This window comes from Pleurodeles waltl, chromosome 1_2 (assembly GCF_031143425.1).
Source record: "Pleurodeles waltl isolate 20211129_DDA chromosome 1_2, aPleWal1.hap1.20221129, whole genome shotgun sequence".
Taxonomy (NCBI): domain Eukaryota; kingdom Metazoa; phylum Chordata; class Amphibia; order Caudata; family Salamandridae; genus Pleurodeles; species Pleurodeles waltl.
In genome coordinates, this window is record NC_090437.1 from 1280150996 (window position 1) to 1280168396 (window position 17401).

The following is a 17401-nucleotide window of genomic DNA, read 5'->3' on the forward strand; positions in this document are numbered from 1 at the left end:
GTTTAAGTTGTATTATGTACAGTTAGCAATTTCTCAGTGTTTTCAGGTTATTTTTCAGATTTGATAATTCTACAGAAAAAAAACATGCACGTCTAAAATCATTGCACTAGAAGAAATTAAGCGGAGGGCGGAGTTGTATGAGGAAAGGGTGCAGAACAGAGCAGACAAGAACAAGAGAGGTTTGTAGCAAATTGATCCAGACAGGTGAAAAATAAAAGCATAATTTCAGGTCAAAACTTAAAAGTCGGTCCAATGTAGAGTCCTAAAAGCCAGATCTTCGCCGGATTTTTTGGAAAGCGGCTGACTGTGAATTCGCAAAATACATTTATATATATTTTGCTTGGAAAAATGAGAATTTGTTGCCAATATTCCTCATTCTTCAAACACTTTATGGTTAAATTTTTTATTTTGATTTAGCGTGCTTAAACGCCAGGTTGGCGACCTTTGTATCAGCGCTCACCTTTAGGACATGGAGAAATACACAGAGAAAAAGAGTAAAAGGAATAGAAACATTCCATAACCAAACACTTCCCTGTATTCCTTACACAAATACGTTAACAAGGGTCCCCATTCAACCTCACATGTTTTTCTCTATCATCTGAGCCCAGTGGTGTTTTTTTCCCAAGCCAAAAGCTCCCATATCCTGTAGGTCCAGTTGTGCCAGATATAGCATCTTTTGGTCATCCATCTCTCCAGGACCACCGTACAAGCCGCCCTTATTTACATGCCCACTTTCTTGATTCTTAGGCCAATATTTAATGGAAAATGACAGAGTGCGATGCTGCGCCAATATTGGCAACGCCACACTCTGTCATTTTCGCAACGCAGGGATGCGCCGTATTTCATTGAATACGGTGCACCCCTGTGTTTCTCCCTGCGCTGGTGCTAAATTTAGCTGCCTAGCACCAATGCAGACATTCTTGCACCATTGTGCAAGGATGTCAGTGTTGAGGGGTTTGAGTGTTTACAGCGATTTGGGACTTGCAGAATGCAGCACACACAGAAGTGCCAAAGCGTCATTTTGAAATTATTGTTTATGTGCAGGAAGGGACACCTTCCCGCACATAAACAATCATGTCTGGTATCTTGCTCTTTCTATGCGTGCTGCAGAATTGAGCACAAAAAGCAAAAAAGGAGGAGAAATGAAAGCATTTCTCCTTGTTGTGTCACTCTAACGACACCCCTGGGGTGACATTAGATTTTGGAGCTGCCTCAAAATCTCGAAATCTCGTAAATCTGAGACAGCGTAAAAATGCAATGGGTGTTGTTCTCCCACAGCGACACCCATTGCACGCCCCTTCCAACCAAAGAGCTGCGTGTGGAGGGGCCGTATTTAAAAGGCTGTGTTAAGCCACAAAAAGTGGCTTAACCGCACCTTGTAAATATGGCGCAGGGCATTTGCGCCACCAGAGCGTCACATAAAAGTGACGCTCTGGTGGCACTAGGGGCTCTCAAATAAGGCCCTAAATGCCCCCAGTGACCTTTCCCCCTTGTACTGCACCCCCTGAATTACTACTGCCGGGTCCCTGATAATTTTCATCTTATAAACGTCATTGATTTGTATTTAGTACCACCTCCTGATAGCTTGACAATTTACGACATCCCCACATGATGTGGGTTAGAGTCCCTGAAAGCAGGCCTCACCTGTTCATAATCCTTCCCATCCACTATACAAAAGACTCCCACAAATGTTTAGGAAAAAAGGGCAAATCACAATAAAATGCTAAGGCCCATATTTATACTTTTTGACGCTAAACTGCGCTAACGCAGTTTAGCGTAAAAAAATTTAGCGCCGTCTAACGCCATTCTGAAGCGCCATGCGGGCGCCGTATTTATGGAATGGCGTTAGCCGGCGCTAGCAGACCGGCGCTGCCTGGTGTGCGTGGAAAAAAACCACGTAGACCAGGCAGCGCCGGCGTAGGGGGAAAATGGCGTTAGGGCGTCTTAAAATGGGGCAAGTCAGGTTGAGGCAAAAAAATCGCCTCAACCCGATTTGCGCCATTTTTTTCGACGCCCAGACGCCATTTAAATGACTCCTGTCTTAGTAAAGACAGGAGTCATGCCCCCTTGCCCAATGGCCATGCCCAGGGGACTTATGTCCCCTGGGCATGGTCATTGGGCATAGTGGCATGTAGGGGGGCACAAATAAGGCCCCCCTATGCCACCAAAAAAATTTAAAAAATATAAAAAATTATACTTACCTGAACTTACCTGAATGTCCCTGGGGTGGGTCCCTCCATCCTTGGGTGTCCTCCTGGGGTGGGCAGGGGTGGCAGGGGTGTCCCTGGGGGCAGGGGAGGGCACCTGTGGGCTCATTTTGAGCCCACAGGCCCCTTAACGCCTACCCTGACCCAGGCGTTAAATAGTGGCGCAAATGCGGGGTTTTTTGACCCGCCAACTCCCGGGCGTGATTTTTGCCCGGGAGTATAAATACGACGCATTTGCGTCGCCGTCATTTTTTTAGACGGGAACGCCTTCCTTGCATCTCATTAACGCAAGGAAGGCGTTCACGCAAAAAAATGACGCTATTTGCCCATAGTTTGGCGCTAGACGCGTCTAACGCCAAAGTATAAATATGGCGTTAGTTTTGCGCCGAATTTGCGTCGAAAAAAACGACGCTAATTCGGCGCAAACGGAGTATAAATACGGGCCTAAGTATCTTGATTGGAAACAAAATCACAGATCAAAATCTTTTGTCCAACCCTTAGGAGTGGCTAATAAATGATGCTATTAAATGATGAAACATAGTCAACCTAAAACATGTAAATAGAAAGCAATGTTTATTAGACATAATAATCAATAAATACGTTTCAATCAACATGGTAACTCGCAACATTACATAAGCTCTTACTGTAGGTTTCACCAATGCACACAATTTCCTCTCATCCAGTTTCCAGTTTACAAAGGCATTTTTGGTCCAAACAAAATGCCCTTTGACAATAGCATTGGATAATACAAACATTTTAGGGCGTCGCAATTTTTTGAAACAGGACTTAACTTATCTCGACCACGAAATTCTAAATACTTGGGCCAGATTTATGAAACCTTTGCTTTGTCCTTACATTGTGCAAGGTGACCCAGGGAAAATGCAAATGCTTCAGTAAAATATTTACAGAGCCACACAAGGGGAAATATGTGCTGCCCTGTGGGGCTTTGTAAAGAAATGTAAAGCAGCCCAGCTTTTTACTCTGCATTATGTCACATTTCAGGCTGGGAGGCAATCCATGTGCAGGGCATGGTTGTTTCCTTGCATTCACCCATGAAGTTTGGTGCATTTCCAGATTCTCTAAAGGGGGTATATGTGAGAATGCTATGCCTTCCCCAGTGAGGCGTAAACGAGGAGAAATATCTTTATTTGTCCTTTTTACCCTCGTTCCACATGTGCTGCATTTCTTTCCGCATGTGCTGCATTCTGCAGCATACACAGAAGAAGATCAATGTTGCTAATTATAATTTTTGTTCAGGAAAGTGTCCCTTCATGCACAAAAACAATCCTGCCTGTAATGCAGGGACCCTTGCACCATTGTGCAAGAGTTTCTGCGTTGGCAGAAGGCTAAATGCAGTGCACCAACACCAGGAGTGAATAGAATTGCTTGATATCTTTGCAAATATGGATCAATTCCGCTCTCTGTACTTTTCACACAATGCAGCACAGCAACTTTGTCTGCTGAACCGCATTGCCTGAAAGATTAGTGAATATGCTCCTTGAACTAGACACAGACAATCTTTTAAAATTAAATGACTTAACTAGTCTCAACCAACCTGAAAGACATAAAAGCAAAAGTCGAAGCTGCAGATTGGCTGTCAAATAACCTTGGTCCTATTCCTTGTGAATTACAAAACAAGCGGATATATGAGGAACATATTTTCAACTATCTATAATGAGTAGCAAGTTCCATACTGCCAAATGACACTGCCATGAGCTTCAATGGGGACAAATTTGGCCTTATAGATTTTCATCATGGCATCTAAGGGCTTATGGACCAGTAAATTGTAAAACTGAAAACAGGTATAATACTCTTGGCAAATGCATGCCATCTACACATTACTAATGTAGACCAGGTAATAGAGGACTCAGATATCACTCAGTTAGGGAATGACTCAGCCTAGATGATAGGACTGCACTTTACAGTGAATGGTCTGGATTTGGTCAATCTGGGGGCCAATTACTAAAACATGAGATGTGTTAAATTTGGACTAAGATCCATGCTGTCCATAAAACTCATGAAAGAATCAGGAGGGTGCTACAAACCTAGTGCAGTTGTAAATAAAAGAACTGCGTCTTCAGCATAAAGCAATGTTGCTATGAGCATCCTACCTACCAGTGGCAAGTTATACCCTTCTTCAATTAATACCCCCTCCAACCTAGAGATGTGCAATGTAAACAACAAAGGCACTAGAAAGCAGCCCTGTAGCACCCCCTGTTTTAGACTAAAGTGCTTAGTGCATTCAACACTATGGCTATGTTTGACCGAGCCTGTCAAATTCAAGTGCAAATTGCACAGGAAATAATCAATGTCTTAACTCCTATTATTACTCATAATGGTCCAGAGTTTATCCCTGCTATTCAAACCCTAAACTAAGATTTATGAAGGCTGTGTGTATGGATCCCCGTTCAGCCACTCCATATGTATGAATGATTAGGGGGAAGTTTAAATATTAGTCAACAGTACCTAGACCAGATCTAAAACCATACTGAACATCTGACAAAATGAGGATCTTTGGCCCATATCATCAAACCTGCATAAAGCCATCCACCCTATAATCTTGACAATAGAATCTATCACTGAATTAGGCTAACAGCAACCAGGATTGTCTTTTTGACCAGGAGGAAAGGTGTTGCTTTAATGAAAATGGTAATTAAATGAGCCCAAAGTGGTACATTGGACTTAAACAAGCCCAAAGAAACCTCATCAGCACCCCAGGTCTTTATTTTTTGGTAACCCGATACGAGCATCCCTAACCTCATCTGACAGGACTGAAATCTTATAATCACCAGTTGGAGAAAGGTAATCATGGCCCTCAAGTTTCAGAAATGGGTTTATTGTAGATAACTTCAAAATGCCTAACCCGAGTATAAGGGAGGGTATGTGAAGAATACGAGGAGTCCAACTTCTTGTTTAAATAATAGAAGGTTAATCATCTCCCAAAACATTGAACCATCCCTATTGCTACTGACATAGATAAATTGATTTCCATGCCTCCTGTTGCAAAGTTATTACATGATCTTTAATGGCTTTTTTATAACTGACAGAAAAGGGGGCTACTTTACATCTGTCTCTCAGGTTCTCTTTGAGGACCTCAATTAGATCACAATGGGCCAGAGAACACAGGTGATCGAAGCATCTGTAATGGATAACTTGTGTAGATTTCCTTGTGCTTGTGAGAATTAACTTTACTTTATCCCACATTATCTTCAACAAACTGAGAATTGATTCACCAGTGTGACTGTCATCTAAGTACATTTTAAAATTAGTAAAACATTATTTGAAAAGATCATGATAAAAAACAATTTTAGCCCATGTTAGGCAATTAAAGGGATTTAGTCACTCAGAGACTCCCATAAAACCTCGTAATTGAATCAAAGTGGGTGAAGTAAAATAAGGTAAATCCCATGGAATGTCCTCTGCCAATGAAGGTTGGACTATCCAGGGTACACTCAACCTTTTTAGGGATTTTATTTAAAGGTGAAAAGGTAAAATCATCAATAATAAAGTTCATCATTTTGCCCTGCTGAGAATGTTTAAAGACAATCGCCCAAAAGGTGAAATTTGATGCAGACATGTATGTTAAAAACACTCATCAACAATTCTGGAGTCTAAACTTTGTCGAGAATAATGTATCCCATTAAAAAAAAAACTAAGGGCTTGGGCACGATCTTGAAAACATTGCGAACAATGACATTATAAAAATGATTGATGAACAATCTACACGATTTGGGAAATAATATTAAAACACAGCCAACTTAGGAGAGCTGTATCTCATATCTAAATTTTACAATTCAAGGACAGACTAGTTAAAACAAGTTGGTCGTCCTTCATGCTCCCACAGTTAGAGGGAGTTGCAGGGACTGACAAAGGTGAAAACCCATCAAAAAAACTCTTACAAACATCCTAAGATTCTTGAAGACAGATAACAATACATTTCTTTTTTTTTAAATTGCCAACTTGCTCCATCAATTTTACCCGCCAGACCAGCTATGTTCTAGCTCAAGATTCCCAATAAATTAGACAGATCTGTCGAACAACATCACATCCAGAATGTTACCCGAGTTCATATTGGAAGATTGAGTCAGTTACTACGCGGAACTCCATGAAGTGGCCAAAATCCTGGACTGCACTACGAAAAGTTCCATGGGCAGGCAGAGTTCACTGTCACACCAGTTCACATTGCATTTTACGTCAAACGCAATGCGAAGTACGTTCTCAACTTCAAAATGACACGCGAACAGCACCACATTGTTTACATGGGCATGGCCATCTTACCCTGTTCATGGTGCTATTTTGAACCCTTCTATTATCTTTTCAATCCTTTATCCCTTTAATTAATCTACACTTCATTTTTAGACTGAGCATAGCAGCGCACAAGCGCTGCTTTTCTGACGTCTTGGTATCTATTGTGGGCTTTTAACCATGCCCACTTCACGCCCATCACTTTCACTCATTTGTGGGCTTGCCTTTCAAAAATCCTTTGTTATCATTAGTAAATGCTTTATGTTTGTCCCTCCTTGGGCAGTTTTATTACCGCCTTGGGGACCGCCCCTTTTACATGGATAATTGCACATTTGCCGATATGTTTGACTGCAAGTGAACTTCTTTTTCCATTTGTGTGTCTCCTTTGCGAACACGCTCATGGCAGCCCTGGTGCTTTGAACCGGCTCTCTTCTGTCAACTGATTTATTTTTCATTTTTTAAAGTGTCCGATGTAATGGGTCTGAATCAGCAAACTGCTCCTTGCTGAACCATTATGTGCCACGCACATCATTAACCCTTGTCGAAGATGTGCTTCTAGTTAAAATCAGTTAATTCAATTCCTTTCTATCAAGGTCTCAAAACTGGTTTGCCGTTCCGATTGCCATTTAACAACAGTTGTTACCTTCTAACAGACCTGGTCAATATTTAACATTAGTATAATAGTTTAAAATGTGCTAGTTTAGTAACTGTAAAAAATATGGGCATTTTAAGGAACTCTAATGTTGTATGTCCTTTTGTGCTGTTTTCTGTAGTGCAAACTCAACCCGAAGGTATTGGAGTGGTTTACATCGGCATCTGCTACATTACACAAGGTCACATTCAATATTTAGGTAGGAGGAGATGTACCTAATTTTCCCAGAATAATTTAATTATCATTTTGTAATGTAAAAGACGATTTTTAACTTTTTTGTGAGATCTTTTTTCTGGCTCTTGGAGCAGTCACAGGGAACTGGGCAATATATGTGGTGGATCCTTTACTACTGGTCTCCCAGAACCTCAGGTCCTCTTATTCTCCAATTGGATTACCAAACTTACTCAAATATACACTTGACTCCATTGGTATCTTTGTTGCACAATTAAGCCTTATTTGAGGAAGTGTCTATAGTGTAGGAACTTGGATACAGTATGGCACAATACTCACACACATTAAACTGAATCACCATTGAGAGCATTTTTAAAAATATTTGAATTTACACATAGGGAGTATGTGGCAGGTGCAATGATGATCAACCAAGCTTGGCTAGCAATACGACCCCAGACTCATTTATAGCACTTAGGTTGCAAGGTGCTATGTTCATAATAACATTGGGGCCTTAGGTTTCATATCTCTTACTATTGTTATTTTAGAGATCCCAGGACCGAAGGTGCCAGAGTGCTACTCCATAGTGAGTTTCCTAGGATACATTTGGTCTTTGCCCTCATTTCTCAGTGACTGAGGGGAATGATGGACATCACAGTTGGTTTGAGCCCGGGCAACTGTGAATCTGACAAACATGTCACAAATGATTTTGTACACAAAGGAGCCTACCACTCAAATGTGACCTGGGATTCCCATCTGCTAAATAATAATGGCTTTATGGTGCAGAATCAGAGTTACAATGCCTCAGTAATGGGACTACTGAGTTTAGTTGGCCAGTGACTAATGGACCACTGGGCATAGTTCAGTAGGATACTATCTGCTGTGCCCACCTGGACTCCAAATTCAGAGTCACAAACAATAGATGACTAGTGCTGGAAATGGACTTTCACTGACAGAGAGATACCAGATTTTAGGAGCGCATATCTCTCAACAGTTGACCACAGTCTGTATTTTAGGTGGAAGGAGCAAGACTTGCAAACTGACTCTATCATATGGATAATTGCACGATTGCCGACATATTTGACTGTAAGCAAACTTATTTTTTTACTTTTGAGTCTCTCCTTTGCGCTCATGCTCATGGCATCCATGGCGCTTTGAATCGGCTTGCTTATATCAACTAATGTTCGTCTCCAATTTATGTGGCAAGAAAAGAAATATACAACGCCAAAAGCTCTAACTAGAGCACCTGCTAGACCCATTGCATTGCAATTGCTTATTATTTATTGAATCAGTTTGTTTTTTTGCGTCTGTGTATTTTACATATTTTTGAAACATTTTTAAAACTTTTCGTGACTTTTTGTATTTTATTATGTTAAAAATGGGGTCTCTCGTTGGCAGTCAGTATGTACTCTGTCCAAGCAGGGACCCTCACTCCAGTCAGGGCAGTGGGGAGACACACTTAAGATAACCCCTGCTTACCACCTTGGTAACTGGGCACAAGAAGTCCGGCTTATTTCAAAGGCAATATGCAAAGTATTTGTACCAACACACACAGTAATAGAATAAAAACACTACAAAATGGACACCACAGCAGTTTAGAAATATAGGCAATATTTATCTAAATCAAACAACACCAAAATGACAAAAAGCCAACATACACAAGTCGACTTATGAATTTTCAAAAGAATAAGAGTTTTACTCCATAGAAAACAATAGAAACTTTGTTGTTACACAAAGTACCTGGTTTGCATCAGAAATAAAGCTGGACGGGCAAGCGTGCGTTGAAAAAGTTAGCGATGTGTCGATTTCTCACTCACAAGCGAGACCATGCGTCCATTCTTCTCTGGTCGGCGAGGTGTAGTTTTTCTGTCCCGCAAGAGAGCGATGCGTTGATTTCCAGACGTGGCACCTCAGATCCGTGCAGGCTTGCATTGATTTTTGGCGCCCAGCGATGATGCGTTAGAAATCCGGTGGCACAGTGCAGGATAAACGAGCTGCATGGGGTTTGCATCACTATCAGCAGCTGCAAGCAGGTGTTGCGTTGTTTCTCCAGCCGCGATGCAGGTGATGCGTCGATTTCCCAGCCACGATGCAGGTGGTGCATCAATTTCGGCTGCCAATCGGGTGGTGTGTCTATTTCCAGCCGCATTGCAGGTGTTGCGCCAAAATTTTCCCTGCACGGTGTCCTGTTCGTGGATTTCAGTCCCTGTTCTGCCAACTTCACCTCTCAAGGGCCCAGGGAGTGGATGGGGCACCACTTGGCAGAGCAGGAGTCTAAGCAGAGAGTCCAGGTGCTGGCAGAGGAAGTCTCTGAGGGCCCTGAGACTTCAAAACAGGAGCCAAGCTCAATCCAAGCCCTTGGAGATTCTTCACAAGCAGGAATATACCACAAAGTCCAGTCTTTGTCCTCTTTCAGGAAGAAGCAGCAACTGCAGGCCAACCCAGCAAAGCACAGTGACAGGCAAAGGGGCAGTACCCCTACTCCAGCTCTTCAGCTCTTCTCCTTGGCAGAGGTTCCACTTGGTTCCAGAAGTAATCTAAAAATCTGGGGTTTTGGGTCCATTACTTATACCCCTTTCTGCCTTTGAAGTAGGCAAACTTCAAAGGAAAATCTCTGTTGTTCACAAGATCCTGCCTTGCCCAGGCCTGGCTCCAGACGCACACCAGGGGGTTGGAGACTGCATTATGTGAGGGCAGGCACAGCCCATTCAGGTGTAAGTGACTACTACTCCCTCCACTCTAGCTCAGATGGCCCATCATGATATGCAGGCTACATCCCAGCTCCTTTTTTGACACTGTCTAGGGAGGATTCACAAACAGCCCAACTGTCAGTGTGACCCAGACAGGGAATACACAAGCAGGCAGAGTCACAGACTGGTTTAAGCAAGAAAATGCCCACTTCCTAAAAGTGGCATTTTAAATGTGGCAATTTAAAAAAAAATAACTTTACCAAAAGATGTATTTCTAAATTGTGAGTTCAGAGACACCAAACTCTATATTTCTATCTGCTCCAATGCACTTAAAAGATATTTAAAGGTAGCCCCTATGTTAACCTATGAGACAGATAGGCCTTGCAACAGTGAAAACTGAATTTGACAGTATTTCACGGTAAGGACATGCAAAACACAGCAGTACATGTCACACCTTTAACCTACACTGCACCCTGCCCATGTGGCTACCTAGTGCCTACCTTAGGGGCGCCTTAAATGTATAAAAAGGGAAGGTTAGAGCCTGGCAAGTGGGTACACTTGCCGGGTTGAATTGGTAGGTTAAAACTGCACATCCAGACACTGCAGTGGCAGGTCTAAGCCATGTTTATAGGGCTACTCGTGTGGGTGGTACAATCAGTGCTGCAGGCCCACTAGTAGCATTTGATTTGCAGGTCCTAGGCACCTCTAGTTCACTTTACTAGTGGCTTACTAGTAAATCAAATATGCCAATCATGGAACAGCCAATTACGCATACAATTTACACAGGAAGCACTTGCACTTTAGCACTGGTCAGCATTGGTAAAGTGCCCAGAGTACCAAAAACAACAAAAACAGAGTCCAGCACACAGTCAAAACATGAGAAGCAGAGGCAAAAAAGACAGGGGAGACCACCCCAAGGATGCCAGGTCTAACATATTATTTTTCCCTTTACTTCCTTCATTAATTTTCTTCCTTCCTTGCCTCCTTCCTTCCTTCTTTCCTTCATTCCTTCCTTCCCTACCCTGTTTCTTTTTGTTTTCTGTCTCCCACCCAGGCCAGTACAAATGGCAGAGCAGGGCGGTAAGCAAGGGAGAGATGGCTCCAGGCCCTACCAAGCAGTTAGTGGCAGCAGATGCATACCTTGTGGCCGGCAGCACCACCAAGGGGTGCAGCCCCGGCCCATCGTTTGTGAGGTGAGAGTTAGTTGGCAGCATTTGTTTTTGATGTGCAGTGCCAAATCCACTCCATGCTGGCAGCAGACGGCAGGCCTGTCAGTGGGTACCCCTGCAGGAGTATCAGCTGCATTGGGGGAGGGTGCACTGGTGTGTGTAGTGCACCAGCCAAATACTACGCACCTTCCAGCAGCTGGCGCACCACTATGCAGATATCATCGAATGTGAGCAGGACCTGCTCGACCTGGTAGGCGTAGAGATTAGAGGGTGCAGTGAGTATTAACTATGTTGTTGTGTTTGTGCTCTACAATGCTTTTGTTCCGAATAGCATGCTGCTCACACTCAGAGGTAAGTTATGTTTAGTTCAGGTTAAGAATATTATTATGTGAATCAGTTAGAACTAGGCAGGTGCTCGATGCTTCCTCATCATACTCGTTGGCACTGGCTTTGGCTGATTATTTAAAAAGCCAATGCAATGCAAACTCCTCTTCCTCCTGTCACTGTAGTTAATTAGTGATATCAGTGTATTAGCGTTCTCTGTGACTTTTATCTATGTGGCTAGTACAGTCCCAAGCAGGTTCACAGCGATGTGTAGTACTGCTAATATGCATCCATGCATTGCAAAAAAAGGGAGACTGATTTGGTCCATCAAGGAGTTTGAGAAAAGAGAATAGTATCAAAGATCATTCATTGCAATGCACTAGTTCCAAATGTAGTTTTTGGTAAGGAAATTTGGAATAGGAATTTTAGGAGTATAGCCAACTCAACGATACTTGATCATACTAGTAACATAGGCAATTTGATTTAGATGAGTACAATGTTACTGCATTTGACTGTTCTAATAATTTTGTGAAGATTAACTGTACGACAAATCTATTTTTTTTTGTCTTCTTTATTTCGTACATCAGCACACAAGGGCCAGAAGAGGGGCACAGAGGCAGGCATGGCAAGAGCTGGGGAGGAGGCGCTGACCACCAGCGCCAATGCTAAGAGCTCTGTTGATCCAAGTAAGTCCTATTATTCATTATTATTATTATTTTCCAAGCTTTTACCTCAGCCCACTGTTTTACTACTTTTAATTATGCCTTGTTTACTTTTATACTGTTTCTTTTTTCCAGCTACCCTATCCAATTTTTGTTTAATTCCTGTTTTCCCTGCACTATCTTTTTTTCTGTGTTTCATTGACCGTTTTATTTCACCCCTTTATTGAACTTCAATGATCCCAAGTCATCATCATCGTAGGCTATAGCTCTGCCTCTTCATTACGAAAGGTTTTTAATTGGCTTGAATACTTGGTTTTCCTAACATTGTGAACCAACAAAATGCCCAGAGTGATATTTTTGATAGAAGATACTACAGTGCTAACTGAATTGTATCAATGTATTGCGGATGATTTTTTTTAATGAAAAGATTAAGAGGAGGTGTAGCTGGCATCTAAAAACTGTAAAAAAAAAATTCTAGCCACACCAACAACCAGCGGTGCCGGCTCAAGTGCCCCTGCCGGACAAGATGGAGTAGGGGGAGAAGCAGGGACAGGCAATAGAAAGTCACATTGCTTGCTTATTGACAATTACTATTATACTCACTAGCTACAAAGCCGTCGTTGTGATCATGAATCCCCCACATTACCAGCTACAGTGGTGGTTGGGTTATGTTCTTTTCTATCTGCAACTCAGAAAAAGCACACACAATGTACACTAAAAATTATGTCTTGATGGAAACGGTGAAGAACGGTAGGTCAAAAGAATGGGTAGATGAAATGAGTGAAAGGAAAGTATGCTTGGGTAGGTGAAAGGATGCATGGGTGAGTATTGGGTAAATGGATGGATGGGTGAAAGGATGATTGAAAGAAAGTGTGGATAGTGGATACTGAATGGGTGGATAATGGATTGTGAATTTTGGCGAAAGACTGGATGAGAGAAAGTAAAGCTTAAATCATGGTGGCCATGGGTGAATATAGTAGGAAGAATGAAAGGATAACTGAATAAACAGGGAGAGGGCATGCGGCTCACCTACATCGCTTACTTTGTTTGTATAGTTATCAAATCTATGGTTCAAAGTAGGAGGTATTTTTAACTTGTGTTCTAATCCCTTGACTCACTGTATATGTTAAGTGAGGCAGATATGTATGCCAGCCATCATCATTCATTAACCCCCACCCAGTTCATGGCACTTCACCATCCATGACTGAAGAAGTGCAGTATGGTTCAATTTGTGACTGTAGTGTTGGCTGTGCAATATGCATCTTCTTCAGTTAATGCAGCATTCACAAAGTTTTCAATGTATTGCAAACCAACCACACAAGGTGTGTTTCCCTTCATCCACTCAGTCACTACTTATCAATTCACTCCTTTTTCCTTCCTACGTTTTTCCATCCTAGCCTAGCAAAGAAATTGAAAAATCCATTCTTGACATTTGCCACATTTTTATGGCCATGTGAATTGTTTCCAAAATATATTTCATGGTTTCCCATAACAGATTTATTTTTCCCTTTAGACTTCCATCTATACAGTGACTGAATAATCCAAAGCATAGGCACATGATGAATCGATGATCAGCAACATATCTCATTACTCTATAACAAAGCTCTATGATCTGCCTAATTCCTCTCCCTTACCCTGCAGTATAGTAAGTCAAGTTTCATTTACTTACTGCAGAGCGAATGAATTTGTTGGAAAGAATTTGCCTTGGTGGGCGAGGTCAGTGAGTAAAGTGGGATTATGGTGGTCATTACAACCCTGGCGGTCAATGTTAAAGCGGCGGTAAGACCGCCAACAGGCCAGCGGTAAAAGTTTTGCAATTACGACCGTAGCGGAAGCCGGCAACAAAGACAGCCACTTTAACACTCCGACCGCCACAGCGGCACAATAAAACAGCGCGGCGGTCACCGCCAACAGACAGGCAGAGGACAATGTACCGCCCACAGTATCACAACAGGCCAATCCGCCACCTTTTCTGGGGTGGATTCACCGCGGATAAAAACACAGCGGAAACAGGACTTCGAAGGGAAAAGGCACACCTCTACACACCCCATGAGGAACGAGGACGCCATGGACCCGGAACTCCACATACTCCCTGCGATTGTCTTCCTGCTCCTCTACCAGGAGCACGAACACCAGCGGCGAAGACCACGGTATTGCACCTTACCTACGACACAGGGGAGTGGGGAGGGAAAAAACAGGGACACACACACGCAACACGCAACACCCCCACCCACTACAACACACACACTAATACAGCATGATACATCACAGTTACACCCCCCCAACCCCCCCAGAAGAATGCAAAGACAATAGAAAATGAGTGTAACCATTGTTATATATTAAAAGCAAGTAGGCAAAAATATATATATACACCATGTACAAAATATATACCAAGCATAGTAGTCCAGGTAGTGCTCCAATTAAGTCCTTGGAACACTGGGCCCACACAGTATGGGCGAGACCCACACAAGATCCCCGACCATGACGGAGAGAACACTGCAGGGGCATCAGAGAGCAAGCAAACAGGCACCTCAGGGGGAGGGAAAGGGGGGGCACCTCAGCCGCTTGAGTGCACAACGCCAAATCCACGAGAGGGCCACATGCCCACTGTTCAATCCTGGGGAGTGCAAAGCCACAGTCTCTCAAGTCTCTACAGTGGGTGGCTTGCCCACTGTTCAATCCTGGGGAGTGCAAAGCCACAGTCTCTCAAGTCTCTACAGTGGGAGGGTTGCCCACTGTTCCATCCTGGGGAATGCAAAGCCACAGTCTCTAAAGTCTCTACAGTGGGTGGGCCACATGCCCACTGTTCAATCCTGGGGAGTGCAAAGCCACAGTCTCTCAAGTCTCTACAGTGGGTGGGTTGCCCACTGTTCCATCCTGGGTAGTGCAAAGCCACAGTCTCTCAAGTCTCTACCGTGGGTGGGTTGCCCACTGTTCAATCCTGGGGAGTGCAAAGCCACAGTCTCTCAAGTGGATAACAGTCTTCACTGGTTCTGGAGGGGGCATGGTGCCCAGAGTACTTCATCCTGCTAAGGACAGAGGTAGTGGATGGATCTCTCCACTGGTTCTGGAGGGGGCATGGTGCCCAGAGTGCTTCATCCTGCTAAGGACAGAGGTAGTGGATGGATCTCTCCACTGGTTCTGGAGGGGGCATGGTGCCCAGAGTGCTTCATCCTGCCGGTGACGGAGTCAGTAGCCCTTGGCGCTCATGGGCCAGCGGTGCTTGAAACGGCGGTGCCCTGTTCAGCGGTGCTTGAGACGGCGGTGCCCTGTTCAGCGGTGCTTGAGATGGTGGTGCCCTGTTCAGCGTTGCTTGGAGCGGCGGACTCCTTTGCAGTGACTCAGCTGCTGGCGGTCCTTCATGGCCCAGCAGGGCTTTTGCTGGCGGTCCTCTCTGTCCCAGCAGGGCTTTTGCTGGCAGTCCTCTCTGTCCCAGCGGGGCTTTTGCTGGCGGTCCTTCATGGCCCAGCGGGGCTTGTGCTGGCGGTCCTCTCTGTCCCAGGGGGGCTGGTGCTGGCGGTGGCCTCCTGGGCAGCTGGGCTTGTGTTGGCGGTGGCCTCCTGGGCAGCTGGACTTGTGCTGGCGGTGGCCTCCTGGGCAGCTGGGCTTGTGCTGGCGGTGGCTTCCTGGGCAGCTGGGCTTGTGCTGGCGGTGGCCTCCTGGGCAGCTGGGCTTGTGCTGGGGGTGGCCTCCTGGGCAGCTGGGCTTGTGCTGGCGGTGGCCTCCTGGGCAGCTGGGCTTGTGCTGGCGGTGGCTTCCTGAGCAGCTGGGCTTGTGCTGGCGGTCGCCTCTTGGGCAGCTGGGCTTGTGCTGGCGGTCGCCTCCTGGGCAGCTGGGAGGATGGTCTTCTCCGCCGTGCTGCTCCTCCCAGACTTGCTGACTTTCTTGTGCCCCTTCCCCACCTTGGAATGTGTTGCAGCTTACTCCACACTCCCACCTGTACCCCTGGGAGCGGCTTTGGTGGCTGGAGTCTTCCCCCTCTCCAGCCGGGCACTGGCCAACTTCTGATGCTTCACAGGTGGGGGACTGTGTGTGCTGTGGCTCCGTGCCACACTGGCTGCCCTGTTGGGCGGTGCACTCCAGATTCCGGTGACTACAGTCACCACTGGTCCCGGAGATGTTGTGGCTGAGGTGCTAGTTCGGACCCTAGGAGATGGAGGGGGTGGGAGAGGTGTGGGAAAGAGGTCAAGGTTGGACAGGAAAAGTTTTTTGGACACACTGGGACGTGTAGCTGGAGGGGGTTTGGGAGTGGAGGAAGAGGTTGTGTTTGTAGGAGGTGTCCGTTTGCTGACTTTGGGTGAAGGTGCATGCGCTGGAGGCTGTCGTGAGGTGGATGGCTGTTGGGTGGGTTTGTGCCTGCGTTTGTGTATCTTGGGAGGAGGCGTCACAGACACACTGGGAGAGGACACAGGGGACGTGTGAATGGTAGTGGGGGTGGTGACCGCACGTGAGTGGGGTGTGGTGGTGGGTGTGCTGGTGATGGTAGTAGTGGCTGTAGAGGTAGTGCATGCAGGTGTGAGTGTAGACGAGACAGGGAGGGTGGAGGGAGACAAGGAGGAGGGGGACACAGTGTAGCCAGTGGATGTTGGTGTGTCTGCATGTGTGTGATGCTTGCGTGAGTGCCTGTGGGATGTGTGGTGCTTGTTTGCCAGAGCTAACCTTGTGTGTTGAGGTGTGTGCATGTTAGGCTGTAGGTGTGCTTGGGATAGGCTGAGGTACAGGGGATTGGGTCTGGGTGGAGGAAGTTGGAGGGGGAAGGCTAGACACAGGGACAATGGCTGCCATCAGTGCTGAGGCCAGAGTCTGAAATGCTCGCTGAAGGGCCGCCTGACCAGAATGAATGCCCTCCAGGAATGCATTGGTTTGTTGCAACAGCCTTTCGACACCCTGGATGGCATTCAAAATGGTAGACTGCCCAACAGTGAGGGACCTGAGGAGGTCAATGGCCTCCACACTGAGGGCAGCAGGGGTGACTGGGGCAGGGCCTGAGGTGCCTGGGGCGAAGGTGATGCCCACCCTCCCGGGTGAGCGGGCACGGGGCGAAGGCTGAGAGGCTGCTGGGAGGGCGGTGCTGGAAGGGGGGGTGGCGGCTGTACCTGTAGATGGGGGGCACAGATGTTGCCGCCACCACAAGGGAGCTCCCATCAGAGGACGAGTCTGTGTCACTGGTCTCAGCTCCTGTCCCCGCCGTGGAGCTCCCCTCGCCCTCCGTCCCACTGGTAACGTTCGATTCCGTAGTGTGGCCCTCCATGGCCATGTGGGATGCAGCCCCCTCGTGCTCCGG

At 45.5% G+C, this 17401-nt stretch overlaps 1 long non-coding RNA gene across 1 annotated transcript in view; it reads left to right on the plus strand.

Annotated features, from left to right (window-relative positions):
• LOC138296221 (uncharacterized) overlaps positions 1-17401 on the plus strand; it is a 175946-nt gene that overhangs the window by 11801 nt on the left and 146744 nt on the right. The window contains exon 2 of the long non-coding RNA XR_011203789.1: positions 12043-12141. This is a non-coding gene — a long non-coding RNA (uncharacterized lncRNA). The remainder of the gene's footprint in view (positions 1-12042; positions 12142-17401) is intronic.